This window comes from Furipterus horrens, unplaced genomic scaffold (assembly GCF_987537825.1).
Source record: "Furipterus horrens unplaced genomic scaffold, mFurHor1.1.pri manual_scaffold_2, whole genome shotgun sequence".
Taxonomy (NCBI): domain Eukaryota; kingdom Metazoa; phylum Chordata; class Mammalia; order Chiroptera; family Furipteridae; genus Furipterus; species Furipterus horrens.
In genome coordinates, this window is record NW_028327172.1 from 147959517 (window position 1) to 147966243 (window position 6727).

At 36.6% G+C, this 6727-nt stretch overlaps 1 pseudogene; it reads left to right on the forward strand.

Annotated features, from left to right (window-relative positions):
- The first annotated feature begins 1078 nt into the window (after positions 1–1078).
- LOC150019692 (protein SAAL1 pseudogene) lies at positions 1079–2809 on the forward strand (annotated as a pseudogene).
- The last annotated feature ends 3918 nt before the right edge of the window (positions 2810–6727 follow it).

The following is a 6727-nucleotide window of genomic DNA, read 5'->3' on the forward strand; positions in this document are numbered from 1 at the left end:
GTGATGTAGTCTTCTCACTAATTCACATAGCCTTTTTCACAATCAACTTCACTTACTTGCTTTTATTTTTTCAAAAATTTGGGGGTGCATTATTATTCAACATAATACACCAACATTAAGTCAGAACTTTGAAAAAAGTTCCATTTCAGACAAAAGTTCTTTTCAAAGTGATACAAAAAATAAAATTAGATATATAGCTGGACACATTATGTAAATGTATTTTCAAAAGAATAAGAAATTAATTTACATTCCACTTAAGTTATAGAATATAATTATGTATCTAACCCATCCATCAGTTAATAAGTGCTTATTGAATATCTACTATGTTCCCAGCCCTGAGCTAGGTTGCTATTTGGTGATTATATAGTTACCACTAACCATAATTAAATACAAATATATGTATTTCTTCATTGAAATAGCTTATAATTTAGTTGGAGTTATAACGTTTAAACAGCAGAGATAATTTTAAATGAAATTAAATTAAAAGAAAAACTGTACATTATAAATTCAATAGAAGTTAAGAAAAGAAAGCAATTAATAAATGCTTTAAGCAGGCAATTAAGAGATGACTACGATTTCAGTTAGGAAGTTAAGAGTATATTTTTAGGAAGCTTTTCACCAATGACATAATGAATTAAGTACTTATGAATGTCTTTCTTGGCAAAGATGATAGTAAAAGATAGCAGAAAGAAAGAAGAATCTCTTAGGTTACATTTGCTCAAGTTTAGTTATATTGTTTTCATTCCACAAGAAAGAATAAAAGTTAGGAAAAAAATAAACATTAGGAGAATGAGATAAAAAACAGGTGGACCCTGGCCAACTAGCTCAGTTGGTTGGAACGTTGTCCCAATAGGCCATAGTTACAAGAGTCAACAAATGAATGCATGGCCAAGTGGCACAGCAAGTCAGTGCTTCTCCCTTTCTCTCTCCCCATTCTTCTCTTTCTCTAAAATTAAAATGAAACAAACAAAAAAAACCAAAACAAAACAAAAAATAACCAACAACAGGTGGGAAGAGAGTAAGAAATTACTTCCACAATTTAATTTTTAAAAAAAAATCGAGGCTTCCGGGGCGGTTCCTCCACGCTTGTAGCCGCCAAAACATGGACCGCAATCCGTCACCACCGCCGTCGCCTTCGCCGACTGGGTCTGAGGACGAGGAGGCGGTGGCTGGGGGAGACTGCATAGGGAGCACGGTGTACAGCAAGCACTGGCTCTTCGGTGTCCTCAGTGGGCTTATCCAGGTTGTTAGTCCTAAAGGTACCAAAGCCAGCTCCGATGATGAGGAGCAGCAGACGGAGCTCGATGAAGAAATAGAGAATGAAATTTGCAAAGTGTGGGACATGTCAATGGATGAGGATGTGGCTTTGTTTCTCCAAGAATTTAATGCTCCTGACATATTTTTGGGAGTATTGGCCAAATCCAAATGTCCTCGGTTAAGAGAAATCTGTGTGGGAATTTTAGGTAATATGGCCTGTTTCCAGGACATATGTGTGTCCGTCAGCAGTGATAAAAATCTTGGCCGCCTGTTACTACACTGTTTGTGTGATTCGGACCCTCCTACTCTGCTGGAAACAAGCAGGTTGTTGCATACGTGCCTGTCCCAGACAGGAGTGGCCAGTGTCTGGATTGAAAGAATCCGAAAACATCCAGCGATTTATGATAGCATTTGCTTCATCATGTCAAGTTCAACAAATGTTGACTTGCTGGTGAAGGTGGGAGAGGTTGTGGACAAACTTTTTGATTTGGATGAGAAGCTAATGTTGGAATGGATTAGAAATGGGGCTCTTCAGCCTCCAGACCAACCCCAGGAAGATTCTGAAGAGCAGCGAGTGTTTAGAATTGTGCCCTGTGTACTTGAAGCTGCCAAACAAGTACGGTCTGAAAATCTGGAAGGACTTGATGTTTATATGCATATCTTACAGCTACTTACCACAGTGGATGATGGAATTCAGGCAATTGTACAGTGTCCTGATACTGGAAAAGACACTTGGAATTTACTTTTTGACTTGGTCTGCCATGAATTCTGCCAGCCTGATGATCCACCCATCATACTTCAGGAACAGAAAACAGTGCTAGCCTCTGTTTTTTCAGTGTTGTCTGCCATCTATGCTTTACAGGTTGAACAGGAGTACCTAAAGATAGAAAAAGACCTTCCTCTGCTTGACAGCCTGATTCGTGTCTTACAAAATATGGAGCATTGCCAGAAGAAACCAGAGAATGCAGAGGAGTCTAACACAGAAGAAACTAAAAAGTCTGATTTAATCCAAGATGATTTCCACTTGAAAATCTTAAAGGATATTTCATGTGAATTTCTTTCTAATATTTTTCAGGTATTAACAAAGGAGACTGTGGCTAAGGGACTAAAGGAGGGCCAGTTAAGCAAGCAGAAGTGTTCCTGTGCATTTCAGAACCTTCTTCCTTTCTATAGCCCTGTGGTGCAAGACTTTCTCAAAATCCTATATGAAGTTGATAAGACCCTTGCTGGTGACCTAGAAGAAAGCTTCCCGAGTTTAAAGGTTCAGACTTAAAAACTGAACTGTAATTTCCTCTTCCCAAGAAATAAACCCCCCCTTTTTTTTTCTTTACTGACAGTTGAAATTGACATATAGGAAATATTAGGTAAAGCTTATGTAAGATCACAGTTGTCTGGTATCACACTTATACCCTTCTTCCTCCCCCAGCCTTATCTCACTTTTGTTTAGTGTTAGAATCTGGGGATTCACCACCATCAAACACCCCTCTCCCTGTCTTTTGTATTGGTTGTGTGGTATTTGTCATCTTTAGATAAAGAAAACAAAAATAAAAAAAAAAAAAAAAAAAAAATCGACTGAGTGCCTTGTACTTGCAAAATGTAAAATATGAAGCAATCACATATAAACAAACAAACAAAAAATTCCAGTTCATGAGTCCAAGACATTTAGAAGAGTAGAAGTGTTAAGAAATATATCAGACCTTAACAGAGGTGCAGATAAAATCCCATGAGTGTTCACAGAAGGGCGAAATCGCCTTTCAGGCAGATGAGTCAGAGTGGATTTCATGGAAGAGTCCACATCTTTGTAAATCTCAACATGAATGTGTTGTCAGAAGGAATGGCAAGGAAGCCTCAGAAAAATAATGTTTGTTCTAGGTGGTCTTGTGTGTGCTAAAAACCAGGAGTTACCATAGAAAATTGGGAGAAACTGGATTTCAGGGCCAATAGCAGTGTTTGGCACACCTGGTTTGTATGGAGACTGTAGCAGGAAGGTGACATCTGGTTGATGCAGAATGCACATGGGTCCTGCTGCCCCAAATGATTTGGAATAATTCCTTATCAGGATTGTTCTGGCTAATAAAATACAATAAAGGAGTTGTTCAAGTGGGATAGTATGATGAATGAGTGCTGAGATTACCAAGATGGGGAGATAAGAGAGCAGTTTATCCAGCAGTGGGTAAACCTGAGGAAGTGAGGAATGTATCCTGTGAGCTTACTCCAACATTTTTGGTTCTGGGCTTTGCCATTTTGTCTGCCAATCTTCTTTTCATATTCAGTCCTGAATGCTAAAATGCTCATTTCGTTTGCTGTCTTTATATCTTGCTCCCTGGAAATTAAAATTCAAGCTTCGGGGTTGGCATATTTTTGCTCTAAACCTTCTATTACCTAGCTACACTGTTGACATACTTAATCTCTTTTATGTGATCAATTAGCTGGAAAACTTCATCTCAGAACAGACAACTCTTTCAATATAATTCACATATATTCCCCTTGATTCACATTATTCTTGCATTAAAGACCTTACATGTCCCCAAAGATCACTTGGTTCCTTACTAAAACTGACCATAGAGCAATCTCACCTTAAGCACATTTACTTAAAACATTAATATCTAATTAATTGAACTGGGAATTTAATTTTCATACTCTCAAGCTAGAATTGTTTTATTATTAAAAAACAAAACACTTGACCTTCTAGAGTGGGCTACAAAGACTTCCCCCAAATCAATTTGTTTTGCAGCTAATTTCTTAAATATTTAATGGCACTCAAACACAGTATTCAATGGCTGTTTGTAAAAAGAAACAATGCCACTTTACACATTGCTGTCAAGTTTTTGGTAATCAAATGTAATAGTGTTTGGGGAACTGATGACTCTCATTTAAAACTAAACAAGACCTTCTTGTGCCTCTTCTAAATAACGGCAGCAAGTATCCACTATTTTTCCTTCAGAAGCTCTTCTCAGTCTTCTTGGTTGCTCCCTTCTAACCTCCTTCAAATAAATAGTGATGTACTTCAAGGTTCAATCTGTGGATTTTTTTTCCCCTGGGTTGATCTGAAGTAATCAAAAAGCTTTTAAGAGCTACTGCTGATTAGGATTCCATTGTATATCTATACCATATCTTCTTTATTTAATCCTCTATTGAAGGATGAGTTGCTTTTTCATGGTGGACACAAAATACAATATACAGGTCACATATCATAGAAATGTACACTTGAAATGTATATGACCTTATTAACCAATGCCACCCAATAAATTTAATAAAATAAAAATAAAAGAACTACCTCTGTGCAGACAACTCCCAACTTTATATCTCTCCCTGAGACTTCTCCCGTGAACTATAGTCTTACATACATCCTGCCAATACAGCATCATATGGATGTCTAAAAAGCATTTAAAACTTAATCCCAAAACGGAATGCCTGATTTCCCCCCCTAAATAAAAGCTGTTAATCCCACTGTCTTCCCCATCTTATAAACAGCAACTCCATCCTTCCAAATTGCTCAGGTCAATAACCTCGGTGTTGTTCATGACTTCTCTCTTTTCTCTCGCATCCCCCACCTCTTTTCTGTAAGGAAATCCTACCTGTCGACATTTATTATCTATTCAGACTTCCGTCATTTGTCACCACGTCCATCACAGTGTATGCTGCCATCATCTCCCTCCTAAATTCTTGGCAACAGCCTCCTAACTGGTTTCCCTGATGCAACATTTTCTATCAAACTTCCTATACCTAAGGTCTATTTTGAACATAGCAGTCAGGATGATTCTTTTAAAGCCTCCTCCTCTGTTCAAAACCCTCTGATGTACTCCCCTCTCAGAGTCAAATTCAAAGTCCTTACAATTGCCTCAAGTGCTCTTTCTGATCTGTTCCTCACTGTCCCTCACCTCTGTTTCAGCCACAATGCATCCTTGCTGTTCCTCTAACACTCAGACGTACTCTCTTCTTAAGATTTTCAAAATTGTTGCTCCTCTACTAAGACTAATCTTTCTCCAGGTACCCTCATAGATATTTTCAGGTATTGGATTCAAAGTCATCTTCAGAGTGAGTCTTTATCAGACTAGCCTATTTAAAATCACAACTCCCACCTTTCCTCCAGCACTCCCTTCCTCTCATCTCTTTACTTTTCTTGGTAGCACTTATTCCCTTCTGATGTATATTTTACTTATTTATTTATTGTCTGACTCCCATAATTAGAATGTAAGTCCCTTGATGACAGAATTTTGTTCATTTGGTTCACATATAACAATGCCTAGCACATAACAGGTGCTCAATAGAAAAATGTTGAATGAATAAATAAGTAATAAGTGTTTATGACTAACTAGGGGGAAATCATAATTAATAAGAATCCTTTCATGAAGAACCGACTTCTTAAGAGGAGTCAGAGTGCCTTTTCCCTCATTGTGACTTCAGCATCTAACAGAGTGTACGTCACTTTAGGGGCATTCAATAAATATGTGTTGAATACTTTTTGGAGAGCACAGTCAGAAGCTAACTTTCATGCCTTCAAATCCCAGCTGCTTGCCTTATCAGCTGTGTAACCTAGGGAAAAGCACTTAACTCTGTGCCTAGTATCTTTATAAAATAAGAATAACAATGTAATAGTAATTATGCATGAGGTTGTTGTGAGGATTTAATGAGTAAATATATTTAAAGCATAGAAAAATACTTAACACATGGTAACTATTAGATGACGATGATGAAGCTGATAATTCTATGAAGCACATAAAGAAATGAGAATATTCTGAATAAGCTTAAACAACCTAAATTTTAAAAATGTGAACGGGTTACATCAACGTAATCAAATAAGCAAATTATAGCATGTCACTCCCCAACTGGAAACTTGTGAATAATTACTACTATCTCCATGATAAAATCTAAATGTCTAATCCAGCATTTAAGGCCTTCTATAATTTGTACCCAATGTTTAACTTAAAAGTTAATAATTTTCTTTCAAGTAACAAGGTAAGGAATTTTCCAGAAATGTAAGATGATTTTTCTAGGGATATATAGTACCTCCTATTTTTGTAGCCTTATATGATTTTCAAGAAACATTTACATAGTTAACTGGTTTATAGCACTGACCACATTAAAAAGAAAAAAAGGACATTCATTATTATCTTAATTTTACAGATAAGAAAAGTAAGATTCAAAGAGAATAAGCAACTTATTTGAGGTTTTCTAGCTCACAATTGGTGTATTCAGGACCAATAAACTAATTTTTCTGATACTGAATTCAAGGTTGCTTTTACCACAACCTTCTATTAATAAATGCTGAATCTAATGAGTGGATATTATATATCTTATAGTGTTTAGCACATACTAGGTATACAATAGGTGCTTACTACATGTTTACTAATTGCTTGTAGTAAAATATGTATTTATTCTTTTACTTTGATTTAGCAGGCTTATCAGAGAAAAAAGATAATTCACATCATTCAGCAGCCCATAAACTAATGCCCAAATCTTACAAACT